At 37.8% G+C, this 27,525-nt stretch overlaps 1 long non-coding RNA gene across 1 annotated transcript in view; it reads right to left on the bottom strand.

The window, feature by feature from the left end:
* Nucleotides 1-3,409: 3,409 nt before the first annotated feature.
* The window catches only part of LOC311430286, a 180,474-nt gene continuing 156,358 nt past the window's right edge, over nucleotides 3,410-27,525 (bottom strand). The window contains exons 4-5 of the long non-coding RNA XR_014688665.1: nucleotides 4,959-5,041; nucleotides 3,410-3,498 (exon numbers count right to left, since the gene is read on the bottom strand). This is a non-coding gene — a long non-coding RNA (uncharacterized lncRNA). The remainder of the gene's footprint in view (nucleotides 3,499-4,958; nucleotides 5,042-27,525) is intronic.

Here is a 27,525-nt window from a genome sequence, read left to right as displayed (position 1 = left end):
AGATTACCCTCAAAGTGTTTTTAAACAACACTTGACATGCTCTACTCCTTTGGTAACAAAGATGATTTAGGAAATAGCGTACAGACCACAGGCAGTAGGTCAGAAGTTTCATATCTCAATTTCTTTATCTTGGGTCTGACAACACTTTATTGTTCATTTTAACTTTTTTTTTTTTTTTTTTTTTTTTTTTTTTTTTTTTAATGTCTCTGCTCTTGACATCTGGATTGAGACAGTTCCTCAGGCTTGTCATCTGTAAAGTAAGGCTTTGGTGAGCACTGATGCAAAACCTTCCTTTAAGTTTCCTAGTTTCCTCTTATAACCTTACCATCCTTGAGTGCTTCTTCTATGTCTTAACTATTTATTGTCCTCTTAACCCCGGCAGCTTTTACCTGATGTAGTAAAGAAGAAACAAATACTATTTCCCTTTATGTTTTTTTGCACCTTAGACCATTTTTTGGCTTAGTGCATGACACTGAAGATTTTAAGCATGTTAAAATTATTACTTAAGTACTATCTGTAAGACCAGCAGGCATGCAGTACAGAAGAAGGAAAATATAAATAAACTACGGTAAAGATGAATTTCACAACTATTTTTGAAGGCATGAATATTTGTGGTCATGGGATGGTACCTGAAGTGACTAGTATGAGTATGAGGTAGGACTCCTAAAGTCAATTAAGTAGAATCCCAAAGTGTGCTTCCATCTGCCTCTTCCACCAGTTCAGTGATATGGGATTAATTCATCAACTGTTATCATGTTGTCAAAGCTTATTGTAGAGAGCCTTGCAGAGAAATAAATGGGAAATACTTTGCTGACCCTGCTCAAAAGAATGCTCATTCTTTGGATGGGCTATTTCATTTATGACTTCCTGACCTTTCTGGTCATACTTATAAACATTAACAGTGTTAGAGATATTACACTACCAGTAAAAAAGACTTTTTTTTTCTTTCTCTTTTTCTGTGCCTGGTTCATATTTCCTGAATTGTTTTTATGAGAGCAGAGAAAGAGAGTTCAACTTATTACACCAGACAGATCAATATATATCTTTTTTTTTTTTCTTTTTCTTTTTCTTTTTTTTTTTTTTCCACTACAGTAGAAAGATGAAGTTGGCTTGGATGGTTTTATAGCTTACAACTAACTTCCTTTACTTGAGGCTAGGTAGACCTGAAGGAAACCCGTGCATGTTAATGAATAAAAAGGCTTAAGGATTTCTGCAGAGAAAAGGCACTTTTCCAGCACAACATGGGTCTTATTGACATTGTTCAACAACAGAAAGAGGAAACTAGGTGCTTTCAAAAGACCTGGCATTATTTATTGCAAACAGTAAGTTACAACTACTGCACACACACATACAAACACATCCTGCTAAGTGCTTGAGATGGGCCTGTGTTGAGAGGTGACTGTCAGAATAACTCTGAGTTTCCTAACCTGCTAGTCACATACAAAGTAATAAAACACTTGTTAAATGTATAAATGCAAATAAACACAAGGATATTTAGAAAAGTCATTTCTGAAGAATATGATGATGCTTCTAGAGCAGACTGGAATATCTCCAGGTAGAAATGCGTGTCAAAAAGACAGCATTATCTTTGAAGAAAATCATGCGGAAGGACAAAGCTGGAGGTAGAGCTTAACTGATACAATCCTGGCTAAGGCTCATAATAGTTCTCAAGCTTATATAATTACAAGCATTGTTACATGGTTTATAGATATATACATAACACATATTACAACAATGTGGTGCATAGTAACCTTAGTTGAGATGTGGTGTCACTGCAATAAATACTTTTTGTGTTATGTTTTTTTCTACAGCTATTGTCAGTCAAAACATACAAATACTATTGCTTTAAAGCATTATTATTGTTTTCAAGTTCCATGGCCCCAGAGAGGGATGGGCTGCAAAACATGTGCATGCAACTCCATAAGTGTTATCACAGCCTCTCAGTAGGCACTGGCCTACTCGGTGTAGACACTGGCTTGTACTGATGAAATCAGTCAAGATAATCCGCCAGTTCCTTTCCAAGGTTCCCTTCCACTGCTACTAAAAATGCATAACAATTTCAGTGTTGAGAAGCACAGCTTTTGGCTTCTGAAGCAGTTAGTGCATCACGTAAGAAAGTACAATGTGAAAATGTAGGTATCCAATCATGTGTGGCATCTCCCATCTGAGTGTGGCAAAGGCAAGGAGCGGTTGTGTCAGGTTGGTGCTGCAGAAGCCACAGAAATAAATCCCTGCCACTGATGAAGCAGATGAGACAGGCAAAGTAAAGATTTGATTTGCCATTGATTATAATGTTAAGTGGTTGATTCACCATCCCTGGAGGTCTTTAAAAGACATTTAGATGTAGAGTTTAGTGATATGAGGATAGAGAGGATATGAGGATGAGGATATGAGGAGGGCTTAGTGATAAGAGGACTGGTTAGTGTTAGGTCAGAGGTTGGAGTAGGTGATCTTGGAGGTCTCTTCCAATCTAGATGATTCTGTGATTATGTGACAATCTGAGGAACTGAGATGGAATGAAAAAGGCCAGTTGACAGACTAGCTCTAAATTATACTTGTTGAGAATTAGACCTCAAGATTGTGAAGCTCCTATGGTGTAAGTGGGTACAAAGGACAAATCACTTTCAGACAACGGAGAGAAACAACATTTATTTATATATTTTATAGCAGTATAATTGATGCAATTTTAGGCATACATTTAGATGTAGAATGTTAGATGATTCACATTTTTAAACTGCCTTTTTCCTCTGTTAATTGTAAAATGAGTCTTGGGGGCCAAATGAAACAGAGCAACACTCCGGGCATTTGACCAGGTGAATACCTCTGTAAATGCTGTAGTTGATGTCCATGTCTGAACCCTGAAGTAAGCTCTGACAGGTGCAAATGAATGTGACAAGGTAGTCGGAAAGGTCTGCAGCCTCCCTGCAGCAATGCTCATCCTCTCTTCCCATCATGAGACTGCTCCTTGGCTGGGTCCAGGGGCATGGCCAAAGCAGAGCCACAAAATCATCCCCTTCCTTTGCAGTATTACTAATACTGACACTGAAGCTGAGAGGATTAGAAAAAATGAAAGAAAGAAGGAAAGAAAGAAGGAAGGGAGAGAGGAAGGAAGGAAGGGAGAGAGGAAGGGAGAGAGGAAGGAAGGAAGGAAGGAAGGAAGGAAGGAAGGAAGGAAGGAAGGAAGGAAGGAAGGAAGGAAGGAAGGAAGGAAGGAAGGAAGGAAGGAAGGAAGGAAGGAAGGAAGGAGGGAAGGAAAAGAAAATGAAAGAACGAAAGAAAGAATGAAAGACCGAAAGAACAAAAGAACGAAAGAACAAAAGAAAGAACGAAAAAAAGAAAGAAGAAGAAGAAAGAAAATCCCTACTGCTTTTTTTGACTTGGGGCACCAGAGGACCACAGTAATGGATGTATCTGGTTCACCTTGATTTATACAGTAGCTTCCCAGTCACTCTCATGTATTTAATCCTTTTGTGCCAGCTGGAAGTTGAAAAGTATGGACTGCAAAAAGTTTAATTACATATTCTAATTAAAAGAAGTAGCAAAACAAAGAAAAGCAAAAAAGATGAATGGTATTAATCTTAAGATTTATAAAACCTTACTAAGCCTAAAAATCACTCTTATGTGAGTAAAAGCATTCCTTTAGCAAATGTGAAGAAATAACATTGGGGCAGGGGGGAGGGGGAATAAAACCAACAGATATTAAGTTTTGTATTTTACAGTTATGTGTTATTTGCCTTAGAGACAGAGCAACAAATATTTTTGTAACAGACAAGTATACTGGCTTTCCCTGAAAGATGCATTCATGTTTTTTCAAATTTTGATGTTGCTAACAGCTATTCTTTCAGTAAAGACACATTTTTGTAAACAAACTCTGTTTACCTTATGTTACTTCCTACAGTGCAAAAACTTCTGCATTTATACCTATATTAAATACAGACCTGTGATATGATATGAATGGAATATACTGCAAAGCCATTTGGTGACTGAATTTAAAATGAACTTTGCAGTCTATCACTTGCACTGTTTCTTAATCTATTGCTCTCGGACATTCTATTACCATAAACCCCTGAGATGCTCTTAATAAAATCATAACAAACACAGAAAGATAAAGCCCAAGTCATCTCAAAAGCGGGACACACTCTAGGCCAGTTATGATTTATTTATTTATTTATTTTTAAATATACACTTTTCTTCCCAAAATCTTCAATTTCCATAGTTGATATGTCTTTTAATGTGGAAGGGAAGTTTATACCATGAGAATGAGGTTTTCAGCTTTTTGAGAAGATTTACCACTTAGTATGGGAGATTTCTAAGTGTTTCAGCTTTCAATGCCTTCATTATCCAGTCAAAAAAAATGTATTTTCTTCCAAGAAAATGTATTTTAGACGGTTTGGGGATCAGATTCACATATAAAAATTAAGTGCCTGAAGACATATTAAGATGTTATCTAATTCAGATTCCCCTGGTATTAATAGAAACTCCATCTCATTGCACCTTTAAAGCCCTTGTTTTTGGTGGGTCTGCAAGGAACTTGGGAGCCTGCCTTAGTTTTTCTGCATGGTGTGGAACAACCCAGCATCTACCTCATGACTAAGTAACATCGGCACCAATGAAATAATTGTTTCCTAACCATTGCTTGCCTTAGCTGTGAAGCATGATCCTAACCTACTATGCTGGTGACCTTTTGCTAATACATTTCTTCAGAGCCTACCACACACAAAACATGTTACAGGGAGCTTGTGATGTGCTTGTTCTGCACCTCAGTTGAGACAGCAGGTCTTTCATCATTTTTAGGGGAAATGTTGATGAGGAGAGATCCCCTTGGATCTCTCATTTGCAAGCTTCTTTTTGAAGACACTGACAGAATATGCAAGATTCATCTGATGAAAGACACATACAGATAATATAGATGTACTCCCATGAGCTACCCATCCTGAACTTGCTTATTACATGCCTACCTTAGGATGAGGTGAATTGGTATCTGAAGATGCCTTTTCCTCTCCATTGACTCAGGCAACCAGCTCAAGTGAAGATGACTACCCTGTAAGATTAAGAGAAATGGTTCCTATTCCCAGTAACAATTCTATATTCCTTCAAATGCTTATGTAGAGGACACACTGTGGGACCACTCATATTTGCAGGGTTACTCATATGCACCAGTGCTTCCTATGTGGGTGCAACTTGTAAGAGACAGGCAATCAAATCTGTCCCTCTTCATACAAATGGGCTCACTCATGCTGTTCAGGGATATGATATTTCTACCTTCTTCTGGAAAATACCTGTTAAATACCTTTCCTATTGACAGATTATAATTATATATTAATTCATGATAAGATCAGCAAAAGACAAGCAGTGTGAAGTGAATATTTCAGGCCTTGTTGTACTGGAAAATTTGTCTTAGACAGAGTATACAGAGCATTCATTTAGAGGATTTGCCATATTGTTAAGCCCTGTCCTTTTTTCCTTCATCCATCATTTTACTTCTGGTACAGAGCTTTGATGCTCCCTCAGCCTCTGCTAGACTCTCTGTCCTTTCTAATGACTTCCTTTTCAGTTTCATTGGCTTTTCAATACCACGATTTTAAAGGGCTTCCACCCTTCATTCCCCAAATATTTTTCCCTGAGAGTGTATCTTTTTATGCATCAGCCATTTGCCATATTTTTCTTAAAAATAATTAAATTATTTGCCTCCACTCTGTGGATTAACTATATCTTGGTAGCCCTGAGCTGCTCTCTTGGGAACCTATTCGTAATCAAAACAAAATATATTTCCTGCTCCAAAGAATCAACAAAGCAGTAGCAGATGTGGCTTCCTTGTAACTGAGTGCTCCCAGCTGTTTGTATATAAAGTCATCTATTTTGGGGCCTTTTTCATCTCTGAAACTTCATTTAGCAGGATGATGTATTGTCCCACATCTAAAGTGTGAAATGTCTGAACACAGCTGAATTCTGAATGAAGACACTGCTGAGAGTTAGTCTTGGTCAGGCATCCAACCTGAAGAGAAATGCCACATAATCATTCATATTTTGAGTTTTTTTTTTTTCTTCTTCTTCTTCTTTTGGGTAGTGCCTCCACAATCAGCATATTTATTCTCTGGGCAGTCGTCAGAGTCACCTTCATTGCTCCAAGTGACTGCATAGGAAGCCTAGCTTCCCAGTTAGAGTAGCTGTTATATTTATTTTCGGATGTTACCATACTTCAGTGCCTGAATAGATGTCTTGGACCTTGGTGTCCTCTTTAACAGTCCCAACACAAAGAGACCACTGCAAAGAAATCCAGTATTTCTTAATCATAAAATGTTTGAGTTTTGCTTCCAGATTTTGGAAAGCCTGAGGCTGCCAGGTTTGTTTTATTATCCTTTTGTTATACTTCTCTGTTCTCCTTTAAGCCTTACCTCTTCATGCTTCTCCTCCTGCGCAAGGTTTCTTTATCTCATTTTTACAGAGACTACACTGCAGCAATTCATTCTGTCCAAGCGTGTATTAAAATCAGCACTCTTCTTCTGGGGCACATTTACTTGTAGACAAAAGGAGGTAGGAGAACAGGACTTAGTAAAGGATCTCAGAAGCTTGTTTTGATGCTGGGAACAATTGCTCTTTCTTACATGACTGTGGAGGAAAAGCTTTTTTTCTTCTCTTTTTTTTTTTTTTTTTTTTTTTTCCCATCCCATGCTTTTATTTGAGTGGTGAGATTTTCAGTAACACCACAAATACTTAAAAATGGGAGTGCTTTTGAAGTGACACCTCATTTCCTTTTGATTAATGAGCCAGTGTAATTAATCAATCCTTAAGTACTGAAAGCTTTACTTAATGATATTTGAAAATTTTACACAACTTGTTTCTCTAAAGTAAGGGTTTATTTGCTTTGTTGTTTTGTTAACAGCCAAAGAAGGACCAGAGATAACACCGGTCTGTTATTTGATGAGGAAGATCACCTCTCAAATAGTGCCTTAGACTAACTAGAGATGTTTAATGCCTTCTTTGCCTCTGTCTTTAACACTGATGATGGTCCTGGGGCCCCCAGAGCCCTGAGATGGAGGATCTTGAATGGAGGAACAATAAACTCCTGGCCAACTCTGAACTTGTATGGGATTTGCTGCCTCAGCTGGATATATATAAGACTACGGGGCCTGATGGGATTTGTCCCAGGGTATTCAAAGAGCTCACTGATGTAATCATGAGATTTCTCTCAATTATTTTTCAGTGGTTTTGGGATCTGGAGAGGTTCCAGTCAACCAGAAGTTGGCAAATGTCCCAGTTTTCAAGAAGGGCAAGAGAGAAAATCCTGGTAATTATAGGCCTGTCAGTCTTAGTGTCTGCAATACTTATAAGGAAGATTATTCTGAGTGTTATTGAAAAACACTTGAAAGACAATGCAGTTATTGGTTATAGCCAACAAAGGTTCACAAGGGAAAGACTTGTTTAACTACATTAATTTTTATTTTATTTTTATGACAAGGTTACCCACCTAGTTGACCAAGGGAAGACAGTTGATCTATTTTGTTTTTTCAGTGGATGTATTTGGATTATGCTTTTTGAATTTCAGCAAGCCTTCAGTACTGTTTCTCTAAGGATCCTCCTGGACAAAATGTCCAGCATACAACTAAACATATGATGGGTAAATAACTGGCTGATAGGTTGAGTTCAAAGAATTATAGCAAATGGATCCCCATTTGCTATAGGTAGGGATGGGCTGAAGTAACTTCTAAAATAATATTTTACTCTTCCTCACATCACTCTTCACACATCAGGCTTGTGGCCAGTAACTACTGGGGTTCCACAGGGCTCCATTTTCAGACCAGTTCTCTTTAAAGTTTTTATAAATGATCTGTATATAGGACTTGAATGCATACTAAGTAAGTTTGCAGATGATGCTAAATTAGGAGGAGCTATTGATTCCCTTGAGAGTAGAGAGGCCTTGCAAAGAGATCTTGACAAATTCAAGGGCTGGGCAATCACCAACAATATGAACAAGAGCAAGTGCTGCATTCTGCACCTGGGAAGGGGGAACACTGTCTGTATGTACAGACTGGGGTCTGAGAGGCTGGAGAGCAGCCCTGCAGAGAGGGACCTGATTGTCCTGGTTGACTGCAAGCTGAACTTGAGCCATCAGTGTGCCCTGGCAGCCAGGAGGGCCAACCATACCCTGAGGTTCCTCAGGCATGGCACTGCTAGCCAGCTGAGGGAAAGGATTGTCCCACTCTGCTCTGTGCTGGTGTGGCCTTGAGGTCTGTGTGTGGTTTTGGGCACCACAATATAAGAAGGATAAAACTGTTAGAGTGCCCAAAGGAGGGCTACAAAGGTGGTGTATGGTCTAGAGGGGAGGACGTATGAGGAGCGGCTGAGGTCCCTTGGTTTGTTCAGCCCAGAGCAGAGCAGGCTGAGGGGAGGCCTCATGGCAGCCTGCAGCTCCCTCACGAGGGGAGTGGAGGGGCAGGCGCTGAGCTCTGCTCTCTGGGGACAGTGACAGGACCTGAGGGAACGGCATGGAGCTGGGACAGGGGAGGGTCAGGCTGGGGGTTAGGGAAAGGTTCTGCACCCAGAGGTGGTTGGGCATTGTGACAGCCTTCCCAGGTCATGGCACTGAGCCTGCTGGATTTGGAGAGTTTGGACAATGCTCTGAGACACATGACCTGATTTTTGGGCAGTTCTGTGTGAAGGCAGGAGTTTTGGTTTCATGATCCTTGTGGGTCCCTTCCAACTTGCAATATTCTGTGATTCCTTTTATTAATAAGCCAGTGTATCTCAATCAGATACCCAAAGCTGTGCTTAATATTTGAAAATCCTATGCAACTTGTTTCTCTAAAGTAATAGACTAAGATGAGACCTTTCTGTTCCTTCCTCTGCTCTTTCCTCCTTTGAAACTCAATATAAATTCATATACATAAAACATATTTATAAGCTGATATCTTGCCAAACAATTATGTTTTCCTCAGAAAGAAGTGCATCCAGCTTATTTTCTCTACTGTGTAAGTTCACACTGGTAATCAGCCAGACCATTGATAACAAGCATAGCAGACAGAGAAGTGTAATTTAATATTTTCATTTTGGTATGGTGTACAGAAGTAATGTTAAAATGATAACTCTTACTGGGTGAAGCATTATATTATGACCATGTAGAAAAACAAGTACAGATAACAATTACCTTTCAAAATTAACTGGGGTGAGTTTTTCTTTCTTTTCTGTTCCAAGATGATCCAACTTAACTTGTCTTGTACCTCCAAGCTCTAGTACTTTACACTTAAGCTTTGTAGGTTTGTGATTCAACTCTCTGTGGATTGCCTGAGAGCAAGGAATCAAACCAGGCAACTTAAAGTGACTTCTAATTAACAGATAAGGTAAGGAGGAGGTTATTGCACTCCTTCATCTTATTTTAGTATCTTTATTTGGTCCTAATGATAGAATGGAGGGGTCATACCACCTTCACTCACGGTGCAACTACAAACTGTGCTACATCAAATTACAGAATATTTCTACTTAGTCTTTTCTTCTGCTTCATTTACAGTTAATGGTTTTTAGTGGCAGCTATTCACCACATTGCCCAGCAGAAAAAGGGCTGCACACAAAAACCAGCACACCAGTTTATCTATAAAATTGTTTATTGACACTTTTGACTCCAAAATTGTGTATGAATAATCCCTGTTCTGTTAGATGAGATTGCATGCAAAGCCTCTGACAGAGTTAGAACCTGAACTAGGTTTCAAACCAAAGCTTGAATTATTATTTTTCTAAGCACCCAGTAATGTGATGTTCCATCATCTCCTTCACTCTTGAGATGAACTGTATGACCAGAGATGGTACTGACTATATGTACAGTCAGCAACATCCCAGGCAGGAAGGGTGGGAGCTTAAAGTGTTTACTGCATGGATGGATACAGCTGACTGTGCGGTCTGTTTATAGGGAGGAGATAAGGTACTGAATTTTATTTTATTTTATATATTTTTTTGACCTTTTGCAGAACTTAGAATGGAAAGATTCATTCCCTAGGCTTCATAGACTATTTTGATTTTGATTTGACCTCCTTTGACCAGTATGGGAATTTAGATAACTGGCCTGAATGTAGGTGCCTGAGATGTGTCAGCTACCTCAGCACAGTCATGGATTGTCATTTGAGATACCCTGGAATATCTGTGCTACCTGCATGCCCATAAGACACAGTACCTATGAAAGGCCAGTACCTTTTTGAAGCAGGAGCTAGAGGCCAGGCAGGATACTATGGAAATTTGTCTTTAGACAGCTGATTTGCACCCCTATATTGCAGACTCCCCTAGTCTTGCACTGAGTCAAGAAGAATCCTACCACCTCTCTGCAAGATAGCACTGAGATGTATATAATTAGAAATAATAACTTTTGCAGTAGTGATGGAAGAGGTGGATATTTCCACTTTGTGTTTGAAATTTTGCTCCAAAACCACAGGCAATCAAGGGAAATAGATCTATCCAAGGCCTATCTATTGGCTTCATCTTCAGCTGTATAAACTGTTATGCCTTTGCTCAAAAGCAATGAAATCATGTTAGTTGACTTTGTGTGAGTATAACCAAAGTTTAAGCTGAACTTAAGCTCTAATTATACTTCATCTGAAATATAATAATAAGATAAAAGCTGCATCTATATCTTTAAACCTGAAGTTTCCCAACTACTAAATTAATGTGTACGTTAGAAAGGTTGTGCCATTAAAACTGTTCAGAGACAGTTGAAGCCTCAACTGCTACTCATCACCCAAATCCAAAATGACCTTCACATCTATTTGAAACTTCAGTGTGATGCTTTTGATCCCTCCTAAAACCTCCTTGATCTCTCGTGGAGGAACAATAGGGTTTTGAGTGACTGACAACCCAGTCTAGCTTCTATTGGTTTGAAGTCAAAAGTAACCCTTAAGACAATCAATGGAATTACACAAGAGTTACATTTACTTGGGAGTATATCCTAGTCAGAGCTATTTCCTAATTCCTACCTGGACAGTTTTACTGGGGGCAAAAGAACTTTGTGATTTTAACAAGGGAGAAGCTGGCTTAATAATTCATAAATAAAATGTGCATGATATACATGATACTGGATTATTTATAAAATCAAAACACAAACAGTAATCCCTCACTTTCATCTCAGGGGGAATCCCTGTGACACTTAATCTATATTATTTTAAATCTACCATGTAAACATCTTTTTAAAAGCCTTTAAATTTGGAACGTAATTGCTACCAGCTCTTGATTACACACAGGCTACATAATCTGTCACTGAATCAAATAATCACTATTACTGTTGGGACATAGGGAATTATACAAGGGCCTAAAGGAGAACACTTTGTAGCAGGCAAGAAACAAACAAATCAGGGTTGGGTAATCAATCTCTGTACCATAAAATGCTAATGTTGTCCTAATAAATAAAAATTCTCTTCCATTGTTTGATATGCTCCCTATGAAGCATGTCACTTAGCTTGTGGTATGCTCTAGTTTAGTTTAAAGTGGCACTACCATTAGTGCTTTAGCAAAATAATAATAGTTTCCTTTCATTTTCATAAAAGTAATTAAACTTATCAGTTTTCTTGTTAATGTAACAAGCCAACCAATAAATGGGCAAAAGAAGTTTTATTCATGGTATTTTCAAATTAGCATCCTATGCACCAGGGATTATGCAGATATGAGGTTCTGAATTAATGATTTTTATTTAAAAAAAAAAAAAAAAAGAGAGAGAGGAAATAAGAATGACTTTTAGGGAAAACCATTTTTGTCAACTGCTATGTTGAGGAAATGATATTAATTATAGGATACCTACTAACACTTCATTGCAAGCTCACAATTTCTTCAGATCAAGTTAACCTGACAACTCTAAAATGACACAGAAATTTAAATTGCACTTAAATAACTAAATACCTTACTAGGGTGAGAAGTGAATTGCGTGTTAGGATGGACTTGGACTTTTTAAGGTACATTGAGCCTAGAGGATGCACTGAATGGAAGGATGCATTCTACTCGTGGAATGCAAATTAAAGAGCTCTGAAAGCAACTGCACCATGAAATCTGCTTAGAGATATACTGGTGAGTAAGGAGAGCAAATAACATTCCTGGAGGATTTATAATTTACATCAACCAAATTTCAGTCCTCTCATGAATACAAACACTCAATATATTTTAAAACAGAAACTAACATATTACTCATTCCAGGAATAGAAGGCTGTGTTTTATTTAAAAACTTGGAGAAGAGACAGAAAGATGGGCAGTCCTCAAGGTTGTTTTGCCCAAGGTTGTTTTGCCCAGTGATACACTCCCCAGTCTCACTTATAATGGTCATTACGATGAGATTCCCTATGCCTTCAAAGGTCAGTTATGCCAGAACAAAGCTCCAGCAGGGACTTCCTGCCATATACTAGCACACAAAGTGGGACATCTGCAAACACTTCTGACTGACTATGAAATCAAGAGAAGAAGAAAACAGAGATGTGTATTAAACTTTGTTGATTTCACCTCATTACACCACAGTGTGGGCTCAAGTGTTTTATCCCTTCCCATCCGCTGGCAGATTACAGACAGGAAAATGAAGCTGTCAGAAGGAAACCTACCAAATACAGTATTTCTGGTCTCCAGCTAACGAGAGTTAGCAATGTTGCCCACGTGGGTGTTGCCACATGATTTTCTGAGTAGCTTCTTCTAGACTTTCTGGTCCATGAAGGTGACTAGTGAGGATTTGTCTTATAACAAAGCTTTATTTTTCCCATTTCTCCATGGAACTTTCATTATATCCTTTAACAAAATATTGTCATTATAGTCATTTTTGATAGTCTGATAGTCCTGTGGGTAAGATACTTGATGTGATACAGAAGACATATAGAGCTTGGTTCTGCTGCAGACATGGTCTTAATCTAGATCTTTAAAGATGGTCAGACCCCTAAAGGTAAGTTTATGTTCAAGCAAGATTTTCAAGTCTACTAGCTTAAAGTACTTTTGTCTCTTTGATTTTGCTCAGCCTTAGGTATTTCAGGTGCCTGTACAGACGTGCAGCTGAAAAATTTCACAAGGTGTCTATCTTTAGCAGCCTGCTTTTCCCTTAATTTCTCTGCATAACAGCTGCCTTTACCTGATCTCAGTCTTTAGAAAATTAGCAGGGTAGATACTATCTTTCTCTTTTTGCATACATATGCAGCCAGCACAGCATGAGTGGGCAACAGGGCTTCTGTAGTAACAGTGAATGGTGTTTCTGTGCTTAATTGGATGACCGTAAGATTCAGAAGCAAGATTGTCTCCAATCAACACAATTTCTAAACAAGTGTTTTAAATCGCACTCTGAGCCTTCATGAAGTGGAAATTAACAGAAAAATCTCATCTGGACACCTGTGACCTTAGAAACATTGGAATGAGAATCTGCCAGACCCTTATCTTTTGAAAAAACATATGAAATTGGGCTTTATTTTCACTACCAGGCCTTACTTGATGGCAAACTTTCATTTGTATTCATTTATGTTCTTTAATATTGTGTCCAGGAAGACAAGAAATGATCTCAATACCTAAGCAGTTCACGGGGAATTATAATTACCAGATTTCACACCCAGAATTTTTCATTGTTATCACCTAATTTGCTTTCCTACATAGTAGAAGTCATGGAATGTCAATCAGTAAATGTTGAATTTTTGTTTCAAAATTTGTAGCTAACTTTTAAAGAAAACAGTTACCCTATTTTGGAGAGCTATGGGGCTCAGTGAGATTTTACTTTATGATCTCCAAGATTCTTTTAATTGTTCAGTACATTAAAATGGCTGGACCTGCATGACTCATGCAAAGTAGCACACAGGAATCACATCTGCATTTTGGAGTCCTAATAGAGTGTTCTCTCTGGAAGGTGTCTTGACTTCTAGTAAAACAAACATTTGGGTTTTCCCTGCAAGCCTCTGACACCTTCCAGACCAGTCAGAAGAAGGGTGATAACTGTTGCCTATACACTAATTTGAAGTGATAGAGTGAGCTGTCAAAACAGCACATTTGTCAAAGAAACATTCAAACATTTCACAATATTTTAAGAGAGCAAACAAATCTGTTTCCCAGCAGCTGAGGTGATTACTACCCCCACCACAAGTTTTAAGGTCTATTTAAGTGATAATCTCTGCTGCCTTGAAATTTACAAAATAATGAACAGCTGCTCTGGCTGATCAAATGCAGAAGTAAGGTTGAGGTACTGATCTCTCATAAAAGCAGTTTATTGCATTTTGAATGTAAAGTCAATAGAGTTTTTGTTGTTTTGTTGTTGATGCAGAACAAACCATAACAAAGATAAAAATAAACCTAGTTTCATACTCTAACTTTTGGAAATCTAATGGTGCTGTCTCTGTAACAGATATTTTAAGGATGTGCACATCAGTGTGGTTGTTGGGAAAGATGATTTGTATTCACTTCCCAGTGCTATGTCTGGGTACAGTGTCTTTACCTGTCTGCTTCATTTAGAATAGTATTTATTTATATATTAGTTATGTTTTTGAACTGCATGTTCTTTCTTTTTTCCTTTTTTTTTTTCTACTTTATTTTTCCTTTTTTTTTTTTTTTTTTTTTTTCTTCTCATTAATAATAGTTATTATAGTCAAAGCTTGCTAACTTGGAAGAAGAGAGTTTAAGAAGTATATGAGGAAATGATTTGAAAAGGAGAAAAATGTTTAGAAGGAGTGAGAACCTCTGAACTTATCCTGACTGGACTTATGCAAATATAATAAACCAGGCCTTATTTTGACCTTATCCACCCCATTTTTGAGTTAGGAGTAACCCCATTTGAAATGGAAGAAGATCTGTGGAAATAACTTTAACATTAAAAAACAGAAATATTTCATAGCACTTAATATGTGACATTTGCTGAGGTGGGTTAGTAAAAAGAGAATCTTTTCCTCTCCTGAATGCTCAAATTTTGGATGCCTGGTCTGAAAGTATTTTTTCTTTCAGGTTTCTTCCCTAGGAGTAAACCATCTTGGCTGAGGCTGATAGCTAGTCTTTCCTTCTTTTTTTCTGGTTTCCTGGGTGAAGGAAGATATTCATAGATCTACCTGAAATTGGGAATTGCAATTCTCCCATGCTCCTATGCAGAGACCAAGATAGAGTCTGACCCATCCTCAGCTGGGGTTTGGTCCTGCTGCCCTTATTTTAAGTGGACTGAAATTCTCTGCAGAACTGAGAACCGGGCAGAGAGGAGATATTACTATAAATCACAGAATCACAAAATCATCTAGGTTGGAAGAGACCTCCAAGATCACTGAGCCCAACCTCTGACCTAACACTAACAAGTCCTCCACTAAACTATATCACTTAGCTCTAAATCTAAATGTCTTTTAAAGACCTTCAGGAATGGTGCCTGAACCACTTCCCTGGGCAGCCTATTCCAATGCCTAACAACCCTTTCAGTAAAGAAGTTCTGAAACAGATAAGTCAGCTTGTAAAGATCTCCAGTCATTTCCTTGCTCAAATGCAGGAACAGAACTAGAGTCCAATTCTTGATGACCTACAAAAGATTCTCATATTATGAGTATAATATATAACGGAGTTGGTGACTACCCACTGATGGCTTTTTCCCTATGTACTGAGTAGAAAATGGACTTGGAGAAGAATCTGTCTTCCAGGTATCCAGCAAGGGCAGTGAAAGTGAATTATCAAAGGATGACTTCTTTTATTTGAGAATTGTGAGCCTTTCTGGGCCCACAATTGTTTTTAAGAAGATATTTCACATATACATCTTTAAAAAGTCATGGATTTCAAATATATCCTCTGTGTATATGGTATCTGTTATACACAGAAACAGACGCTTTCTTTTAAGATTAAAGTGAAAGTTTCATTTAAGAAAGTTCTGTGTGAATATTTTATATCCAATTCCTAATGATTTCATTGAAAACAAAGCAGTGTAAGAAAGAGGAAGCAATAAAACCATGGCTTCTTAGAAGTGTCATTGAATATGAAGAATTGAGCAAGAACTGTCACACTCTAAATTTTAACCAGAGATTCAAATACTTCAGGATATAATGTCTGCTTAAGGTGAATGGAACAGTCAGGTGCAAGATACTGTTTTTCAGTCAGAAGCATGGCCACTGCCAGTTCTCGGTGCAGGTGTGTGAGCATGTCACTTTCTAGAATCAGTCAGAAGTGGTGACCATGGAAAAATAAGACTCCATAACACAGTGCTAACTGTTTTAAATCACATAGTGCTAACTGGGCCAGAATCACAGCTGCTGCAAATTTGGAAGCCTCAGTGGAGATTTGCTGAGTTACAGAAACAGGGGATCTGGCTATCAGTACTTGAAATTTTTTAATATATGAATGCAAATGACAGAAGTGTTAAAAGCAGAGTACCTGATTTTCTTCTCACTTATGTCAGTGTTAAACAGGAGTAACTTCACTGAATTTACTTAACACATTTTGTTCTGCCCTCTGACTTCCTTGTAGTTAGTCCTAATTAGAAATGTGAAAATAGCTGGTTGGGTAGGACAGCCAAAAATAAGATACAGGAAAAAATAAAAAAATAAAAAAAAATAGGTTGAAAAAGTGAATTTAGATGCTATTTGTTGTGCTGAAGTAATTTTCTCTTAGAATAATGAACATCTTTATCCAAGAAGCAAAAACTCAAATTTGTTTGAAGTCTGAGTTGTATAAATTAAGATCCAGAGAGATCCTGGTCCTTACTCCAAATCGGGTAAGATCTTTGGACCTTGGTTTTCCACATGCAGAAGGATGTGCCAGTAGTTGAGGTATACACAAAAACTGGGAAAACAGGCTCCACTTTTGCTACTAGTATCTGTTTGTATAAATCTTGCTTCTCATGTAATATTATGTTATTGTAGAAACACCAAATGAAAATATTTCAGTGTTCTGAACACTTTTTTTTTTCTTTTCTTTTTTTTTTTTTCTCAAATGGAATATGTGAATTTTGTAAACATGACGATTCAGCTACCTGAAAACATCTTTCAATAAATGATTTTCTAGGTTTCTTTTATTGTTTGTTTGTTTGCTTTGTTTTGTTTTGTTTTGTTGTTTGTTTGTTTCTTCTAAGTGGTGCCTGGTGCAAACAAGAGGCAAATGGGAGCTGGTGTGTCTAATGGAACCAGGCTGCTCCTCTCAGCTCGTGAGTAAAGGTCCATTATTCCAGGGCTGCAGCATCAGCAAAGCAATTAAATTAAGGAGTTCTACAGACTTACAACATAGTTAAAATGAACAAAACCAGATTGAATTTAGAGCATTACACACCAGGGGAACAGAATAAGGAGGGTGTGGTTAGAAGACGGAAATTCTAGAGTACAAAACAAAGAAGTAGAATACTCAGCCATAGAATCTGATTGTTATGATAGTGAAAAAGAAACATATTACTGCAGGATTTTGGTTCCATTTTATGAATCCTGTTTTACATTTATGACCTTTTGACATCTCTGTTAAGATAACTTTGCTCAATTCTCCACGTGTCATGAAGTGTTTTATTAGGCCATTCATGCTTATACTGATTAAATCTGATGCTATTTGTAAGAGAAGAGATACAGAAATATCTAGCTACTCAACAAATAAATACTGTAAGCACTGTCTATGAGCTTTGACCGGTATTGGCTTTTGTCTTATAGCTGTGAAGCCACAAGCATATGCCTTGAAGTTGCATGGCTCCTTCTGGGACTTCTCTGAATCCAAGTAATCTCCTTGAGCTATGGATTCTCTGACTATTCACAGTATTGCTGCCAGGAAGAGATTTGTCATATCTTTATACTAAGAGCACAAATTCTGCAGTACTAGCTAACACCTCTCCACAGGGGAAATCAACATATCCTGGTTACACTGTTGTCCTATGATCAATATATTTGCTCAAATTTGACACTACATGTGACAACCAATACTCTCATTTTGACAAAACTTTTCAAGCAAATACTGACCTATATATATGGGATTTGTCTCCTTTCCAACCTCATTCTTAACATAACATAGCTGGAATTAATTGGAAATAGCTAGATTTGAAGGTGTCTTGATTTTTTTGTGGGAGAAAGTAGGCCTTTAAATTTTATTCTACCTAGCTAGTCGATAACAATGCTCGTAGCTTCTGAAACTTTATAGTTATAGACAGATTTATAGCTTCAGAATAATCTTCCACACTGTCATTTTTAAATACACGTCATATACTTCATAGACCTCAAAAATTTTTTAGAACAGTTGAAGTGATTTAGAAGTCTAGAGTATTTTAAAATGTAATTGAAGTATTTAAGATAAACAAAACACAGTGACTTTCAGTAGGATTAGACTATCTAGAAGATAATTTCCAAAATGGTGCAAGTGTCTAAATAATTTCCAAAATGGTGCAAGTGTCTAGATACAAAATTATGAGATGTTCTAATGTCTATGACCAAAATATTAACCTTAAAATCCCATGTTCTTGAATCAGTGGGTATTTCAAGTCATTGGTATCTCAGTGTTGTAGCAGAAGAGTCTGGCAAACACTTATCATTGTACTACTCAGCATATATAAAATCAGAGAAACATTGAGAGTGCTGAGGAGATGACTGAATTTCATGCCTAAACACCACCTGCAGCAGCAAGAAAAGCTCCCACTCTCACCTAGCACAGTCTGGCAGCAGTCCTCTTACATGCCCAATGTACAGAAGAACAGCAAGAGGAGACAGTGTTTATTTTCCCAATAACTTGATTATATTCACATGAGGTTTAGATAGGCCATTTGTGTTCAAATTCCACTGCTCTCCAGGACAGATGAGCATACAGCTGTCACATGAGGAATATATACAACCATCATGTTTGTACTTTTGGGGGCAGAGAAGAAAGAAGTAACAGGAAAGGGAGCTCTGAATTCCTCCTTCTGAAGATTCTGCACATGGGAACATTAAAGGATGACAGAGATGAAGATAAAAAGTTGGGAGGAGTCTTTGTCCTATAGGGGTGAAGCCATTCTCACCTGAACAACTGTCCCTATTTGCCTCAGAATTGACATTTAAAGCTTACTTTGGGGATGAGGATCAACATACGTGAAGCAGAAGGATTTGAGTTTGGGCATCTCTCTTATCTCCATATACTGGTTTTAGTCTGCTGGATAAAACACCACCTCCATAGTGGTCTGATTCAGGCCATCAGTCCCACTAGAAAGTACTGCAGCCAGTGAAATTTGGTTTCAGAAGAAGTAACTTTTTTCCTGTTTCCATGTTTTTTCTCTTTTTCTTATTTAGGGCTTGGTCAGACTCAAGGTGGGACTAAGCACACAGGGTGTCTGCCTGATGATTTTGTCAGTTGCACAGCAGTAATAGGATCTGCAAAATGATCAAGGATGTCATATTTTGTGCTGTCTCCACAAAGGCTCCCAAGGCTTGCAGCTCTCAAAGTCTTTCAAGGACCTTGGGTGTTGATTCTGGAGATCATGGGAATACTTGAATGAAGTTAGTTTTTTAGACTGAACTGCAGAAAACCTCAGTTGCCACAAACCTACTCAAACCTGAAGTGTTTTTTTTTTTTGTTGTTTGTTTGTTTTTCCTGTCTCTCAGACCCTGGGAGCCCGTCTCATGGCTTCAAGCCATAACTCAGATATACAGCGCACTGGGAAGGTTTAAAAAAGCAGGCAGCTAAATAAGTCACAAACTCTGGGAATGATGGCATATTCAGCCCTATAAGCTTCAATGTTACAGCAGGATGCCTAGGGCAAAATTTCTAGAGCTCAATGAGTACTAAAACCGGTTCTAATGCTTGGCCCAAAGTTTTGTGGTAACACTGGGCTGCAAGTTATTCAGTTGCAGTCATATTTAGAAATGCTACTCAACGACTTTCAGTATGTTTGTACAGCAATTAGCCTAGAGGAATTGAAAAGAGAGGAACTGAAAGATGTGCAATATGGGATGAAACTATTATAAACGTTAAGTCAACATATTCCCTTTAGCTACCTTTATGATATATACTTAGTGCTAATTAAGTCTAACTCTTTCAACTGCAATGTTCTTAAATATGAGATTATTTTTTTTTTATTTTTTTTTTTCCTTTTCTGTAGATGTTTGAATTGGATGAGTGTTTGAATTACACAGCATGTAAGTCTCTGAATTGCTGTAACTTAGTATGAAGGTATGGACAGAACAGTGCACTGTTATGTTTTTGCTCAAAAGCTCAAAGTTAGTTTGTACGGTTTTTAGCTTCCTGAGTTCTTTACCAAGTTTAGCTTTTATGATCACACAATTATTATCTATGAAAGTTGAACTGTCTGATGACAGTTTTATGAAGCTTTAGGATAACAAAACAGATAACTGTATTTTTATCATCAATATACCGTGTTTTATTGAGAACAAGATACTGGAGAAAAGAAAAAAAAGCTAGAAAAAGCTAGGTGCTTCCTAGTCTGATGCACTAATAGCTCAGTAGTAGTTGTCTGAACCTGTTTTGACTGGATTCTGTTCTCAGTCTCATTATATAGCACACCATCATCTGCAGATAGTTTTGACTTACACTGATCCAAAGGACAGGAGAATTCATTCAACTGCAAAGAGCAATGTAACAATAGAAAATGCTAATTTTTCATTTCAACCGATTCCTTTCAATAATCATTTCAATCTTTAAACAGAACATTACTTCAAATTTCATAAAATAGGGAGACTTAAATCACAGTTCTCAGAATTTCAAGTTCTAAACAGTTTAATGTCATAAAGGATACCAAGTGAATATCTTTTATTATCTAGCATTTCCTTATTTCAAAACTTTGGCAATTCCCAGATTATACAAAAGCAGGGTGTCATTCAGCTGTTGGATATTAGTGTGGGCTGGTGACATTAAAGCTGCACACAATAATACTTAGGCAACATTTTCTCTACCAAATATGCTCTCAGTGTGCTAATAAATCAAACTCTTAATAATTCTCAAAGTGAAGAGCTAAATAGATTCTATTTAGATATCTATTACCTATCCCACGTTTTTCATGATTTAGGTGCAAACTTAGATGACTGAAGGCTATCGTTCAGTCTCCAAACTTAGTTAATACTGCTCTTCCTCATGATTACCATACCTAGTTTTTCTGAGTTTGCTGTTAATTCCTCCTGGGAATTATCAGAAGAAATGCCAATTTTTAGTAATAAAATACTGATTTGAAAATGCTTTATAATATTTTGTGGAGTAGGATAATTTCACCTAAGAGTGTTCCAAGGAGACTTGTACTCCAGAGGGAAAAATCACCGTGCAAATCTGTCTCATCATCTAAAATCTAAAGACCGTTTACGTAAGGATAATCAACAGAAAGGACAGACTGAGCAGGGTTGTAAATGTCTGAAAATAAAGATAAGACCAGATCTGCTTGTATGAGCTTTCTACGTGGTGCATCTCAGATGATGGAAAGCATCTGTAAACTGCTCTGAGCTGCATTTGTGATTCTCTGCATCAGTGGAGCAAAGCCAAAGAGCTCTGGTGTATCAACAAATCCATGGCAAGTAGCAGCTGCATCTTTCCAGACAAAGCTTCTTCTACTGAATGTAGTCCGAAGAAAACATTTGCATATATACAGCAGTGTATTTGTTTGGAAGTCTACTTGCATGTGTATTTACACGTACATGCACAACTCTGTGAGTATGTGGTAGGCCTGGATACAGCATTGAGGATCAAATTTAACCATTATCTCTGCTGACAAGAGCAATTGCTTACATGTTTCTAAAGGTTATTCAGAAAGCTTAACTCTTCCAAATGATCAGTAATGAGTTTGGGGTTCAGAACAGTAACAGAAAAGCAAAACCTAAACCAGTCAAACAACTAATCAAAATAAATAAATAAATAAATAAATAAATAAATAAATAAATAATTGTCCCAAGAAACCAAGAGTTAGATGAGCATATTTGTCCCTATATTATTATTATTATTTTTTTTTCTAATATTGAACAGGAGTATTGTCAAGAAAATCTTAGCAGTTTTAGTTTAAACAAATGAATTCTGGACCATCCTGGAGAGAACTAGCATGGAAAAAATCCTAATAAAAATTATTAGGAAAGTTATGAGCAACTAATAAAAGATCCTAAAACATGGAGTATCAAGCAACACTAATTACAGGAAATGCTGGAATATTTATAGACACACACAAACATATTTGCAGGACTAGGCTTCCAACTTTCATGGATGAATCTCAGCAGAGGGACCCTTTCAAGTGGTAACCTAAATATTTTGGTTCAGTATGCTTATAAGCGACCCACAGATTTACTTCAAATGGTGTCTGATACTTAGTTGGGGTTATGGCTGACTGTGTATCTTATTCACTAAATGGTACGTTTCGCTATAAATGCATTCTCTATTTGTTTTCAGGAAACTGCATTTTGACTTTATGATTTTCTGAAAGATAAGGCTGAAGCAATTGTTTAGAGTCATGTTTTATTGTCTGCTAGCACTTCGACTAGCACATAATCCAGTGATTGCTGAATGCATCTTTGGTTCAGAAACAATTTATTTTATTTTATTACTAACAATGTGGCACTTTGCTGAGTTCTTTTGTAGCAGAACTCAGGAGAAGCCCCACCAGAACAAAATTAGGTTTGCTTTATGTTTCTGAGTATTAGAATCTTTCATACCTTCCAAACAATTATCCAGGATAATGTGTATTGATGAACAAAGTCTAAACCCATTCAGAATGTCTGTAATTTCACACTCAGCCATAAAAATTTCAACTACAGATTGGTGCATGGTATGGAAACACAAATCACTAGCTATGGAAAAGTCAGTGAGATTTGTAATATTGGGTGGTTAATAGGAAAGTCTTTTACAAGCATAGCTCTTATTCACAAGAATTACCTGTATTTTTCTGATTATAATGGAACTGAAAAACTGTTGTCCTGAACATTAAAGCTTTTGATATGTTCCTGTCACTGTGGGTTACAGAGAAAATAGCCTGTTCATTCTATCCACGCTCCTTTTGCTACTTGGAATAAAGTTATTCACAAATACTTAAAACTTGATTATGATGTCCAGCCTGGAAACTCCTACCTAAACACAAGCAGAATCAAACATGTTGTGTTGCATATAGACTCATCTGACTGCAGGAATGGGCTGTGTTGCCTTCTCCTGTATTATGTTAGAGGGCATCCTTTTTGCTGTCCTCCACAGATTTTACCTTGGGAACAAGCACTGCTGCATAGACATATCTTTGGGCATATACTCAAGAAATGACATTACATTTACTGAGGTGCTACAAGAAAATAAGTACTTGGAACACAAAGTCGAGGGACAAGAAAAAATATCCAAAAGTAACGTGCCAGCTCCTTTGAAAGGTCCTAACCACTCCACTAAACATTATAGAAAAGCTCCTTTACACCTGCTAAAGTCTTGGATGAAGACCTTTCAGAGTAGATACCAATTTTTCTAAATTACTTGTCAAGAGGAAATGCACTACTATATTCACTGTTACTTGGCTAGCAAATGTATATTTATCATGATAGTCTACTTCAACTCTGTCCTGTTGCTGTTAGGTGTCATCTTAATGTTTCTTTTTAGATAAGAAAAATAAGACTGGTGTCATCTTTGAGATTCAGTTCCAACTCAAGTTGATAGGTGAATAGAGTATACCTTGCAAACAAGCTTCCTAGAAAAAAAAAAAAAAAAAAAGAAAAAAAAATCACAAAAATCACAAAGTAAAACAAAACAAAGCAAACAAAACCTCTCCAAAATTAGTAGCCTCAGGAGAAATTTATTAGAAGTGGTTGCAAATAGTAACAATAAAAATATTGGATCTTGAATATATTGCAAGTCCCTCACTAGTCTTTAAGTCAAACAAATTCAGGAAAGAAGCAGGCATTGATATTTCTTTTAGCACTTTCATGAGCCATAAAGCAAACTGTTTGTAAAATATCAGTATTCAATGACAAATGCTGTAATTTAGAGAACAAATGATTTATTTATTAGCAGTGAAATTATACAGCTCAACCCTTCCAACTTCTGTATCAATCTGCCATTTTGTTCCCTGAATGATGGCTTTGGAGTAAATAGAAAAATAAGATATTTACTTTAAAACATTCAAATGATTTGTTTCAGGGCTCAGAAACATCTTTACGGGCAACAGTTTTACAGTATCTAATGTTAAGTAATAACAGTGGTGTTGTAACTGTTCTTGTCTATGGATACCCAAGAAAAATGTTTTCAGGGTTTTATATGACTGAAATAATTGAAATATTACATCAGCTTTGGAGCAGAGAAACCTTGTGAAGCCTGTCTAATTTTCGAAATTGATGTGATGTTATGTTAAACATATCTCTTTGGGAGGCACACAAATGCTGGGGGCATGCAAAAAGTCCTTGGACCTTAAGTGTTATCTTGTTTAGAAATAATGATGTTAAATAATTTAGAGAGAAAAAAATGACAATGTCCTGAATTAGAGAGATGAGAGATCCCAGGGTGGTTGATGTTGGAAGGAACCTCTGGAGATATCTTGTCCAATCCACATGCTCAAGCAGGGACACCTAGCGCAGGTTGCCCAGAACCACGGCCATTCTGAATGTCTCCACAACCTCCCTTGGCAGCCTGTGCCAGTGTTTAGTCAATGCCCTCATTAACACTGCTGAATACATACCTGGTCACCTACATGTCCATATGTTTCAGACTCAGTATAAAGTTTAACATCATAATACATGTCTTAGAAAAAGAAAAACTGATGTTATCACCTGTTGGGAAGAATGACGTTCAGAGAAATTAGAGAACTCCTGTCAGGTCACAAAAGAAGGTTCTGGTGGAGCAGAGAATTAACTGTGGGTCTCCTTGTTTCCAGGTTAACATATTCAATGAAGTCAGGGGACCTCTCTGACCTGAGGTGAGGCCTGCAAGCTAAAAGTCAAAAAGGGAAGAATGGGAACAAATAAAAGAAGAAACAGTCCATTACTTACTCAAAAATTGTATTTTCTGATATTATCAAAAATGTTAATCACAAGAAATGCTGAAGCAACCTTCAGCAGGAGTACAAGACAGCATATAGAAAGAAGCAGGAGCAAAGTATGAAAAACTCTCAAAACACTATCCCCAACAGGCTTCCTTTCTGCTGCATGGATAGTCTGGCTGTCCAGACTTTGTACAATAAAACTGCATGTAAGATCAAGTAGCATTCAGTGCTATATGTCCCAGGCAAAATGAGTCAAATTTCTGCCTTCAGTTTGGTCTTCTTGTAGATCTGAATGAGCAGTATTGGTAGATCAAGTGCCTTAATGCTTGGAGAAATGTTAAGATGCATTTGGGAAGTGGTGTCTGAATGTCTGCAAAGCTACCTTACAATCCTTAAAATTGGCCTCTGTCATGATGCACACAGAAGTTGATTGCAGTTACATTGCTCATGTACTGTGATAACATGTCATGATAGTAATTAATAGGATCTCCTGCTACCTTACATTCTCCTGTCCATCTACTGATTAATGCATTACATTTTGTACTACATACTAATAAGCACCATTACAGTACTTATCACAATAAGATCATGGTATATGACTAGGTTTCCTATTGCTATAATGAGAAAGAGACCTAGCACTGATATCAAAGCTACTGTGGTGGGTCAGATGACTGAGTGTGCTGGAAAGCCAGAAGCAGAGTAGTCATCCTATCAAGTTAGGTAGACTGCTTACTTTTGGAGATAGGATTCAGTTCATACCCTGAGACAGACTTCTGTGGTAGGTAAGATCATAGAATTATACAACCATAGAATCATAGAATGGTCTGAGTTGTAAGGGATCTTAAAGATCATTTGGCTACACCCCCCTGCCCCCTCCACACCTCCCAGCAGCCCAGGCTGCCCAAAACCCCATCCAGCCTGGTCTTGGGCACTGCCAGGGATGGGGCAGCCACAGCTCCTCTGGGCTGCCTGGGACAGGGCCTCACAGCCCTAGGAGGGAAGAATTTCCTCCTTATATTCAATCTATATCTACCCTCTTTTAGTTTAAAGCCATTCCCCTCTGTCCTACCAACACACCCCCTGACACACAGTCCCTCCCCATCTCCTGCACCCTTCAGGCCCTGGCAGGCCACTGGGAGGTCTCCCCGAAGCCTTCTCTTTTCCAGGCTGAACACCCCCAGCTCCCTCAACCTGGCTCCACAGCAGAGGGGCTCCATCCTCTGAGCATCCTTGTGGCCTGCTCTGGACTCACTCTGATACATCTCTGTCCTTGTACTGGACCCAGAGCTGAATGCAGGCTCCAGGTGGGGTCTGAGGAGAGCAGAGCAGAGGGGGACAATCCCCTCCCTGCCCACGCTGTGTTGTTGCAGCGCAGGACACAGTTGGCTTTCTGGGCTGCAAGCACACACGAATTTGAATCAATGGTCTTTTATTTTTCTCTTCTGAATATAAAAATTATCTAGATGTTTAAAATTAGGAGAGATGTATGATAACTATCCTACATGCCTCTAGTAGCTGGCTGTATCTTGTCAGCACTTACAAGACAAACAGATAGATCTGTCAACTCCAGAAAACCAGAAAAACAAACAACAAAAACAAAACCCACCTACCACTGTTCTCTGAAACATGCTGGGAAGCTTAAGTCAGGCACTTATATTAGTGGTTTGAATGCAACTGCTGTGCATTATAGTAACAGAAACGGTAAGCGATAGCAATAACACTGGAAAGCTTTTATCAAATCAAGTGAGGGTTTTGGATCAGCTCCCAGCAGCTACAGATTCATTTTTCAGAAACCAGCAACTGGCAATCTGTAGCACCTTTACTTGCAATTACAACAGAGTTCTTATGACTTGAATAGCTTGTGGGAACTCCTTGAAGACTATGATTAGTACTGTAGGTCAAGACAGTCTCACACAGCTGTGTATGGGTACTGATTAGTCCTTTAATTGAAATATTGTGATTTGACATACCAATTGATAATGTTGGTTGACAGCATCTTGGCAGAGTAGACAGACAGATCCCTTCTCCCTCCTTCAGTAGTTCATATATCTTCTGTTTTACTAAAACAGCTCATCATATTTGTAAGCTTCAATGCATAATCTTCTTAGCATACTCCCACATATAGGTCCATTGAGCAACTTGCATTGTTTCAGCTAATTTTGAAGATAAACATTTCTCCAAGACTGTTCTTGAACTCTACAGTCAATAAAGCTCCAGAAAGAGCAAATGTTACCTTCTTCAGCCCATTACAGGAGGTGTTTTCTTTGCTTCTTGGAAAGATAAAAGATAGGAGAAATAGCACTGCCTTTAAGAAGAACAACAAAGTGAGGTAGTATACAATGGCCTCTGCTCACAAGTGTGGTAACAAATGTAAGTTCATTGTTGGAAGAGAGATGTTGGAGATAAACCCGTTATATGAAACAAAAAGTAATCAGTTGCTTCATACCAGTAATCTTTAAAAAAAAGGAATCATCTTTCTCTGGGCTTGTTAGAAGTTACTTCTTTGCATTCTCTTTAATATCTAGACCAGACAAGATGAGTGAAGAATTTTAATGGATATTACAGTAAGAATTTACTAAATAAGTATGGAGTCCAATTTCCTGAGCTGACCTGTTCCCTAAAGCTTATCCCTACTTTAAAGTAGAGTTCAGGGGTGACTTAGGCTTTCAGAAGCCTTGCATCTCTAATCATTTGTGAGACTAAGACTCTTACGT

The sequence above is a fragment of the Aythya ferina genome (genome assembly GCF_964211825.1).
Source record: "Aythya ferina genome assembly, chromosome: 1".
In the NCBI taxonomy this organism is placed as follows: Eukaryota; Metazoa; Chordata; class Aves; order Anseriformes; family Anatidae; genus Aythya; species Aythya ferina.
This window is presented reverse-complemented; position numbering and strand designations above follow the sequence as displayed.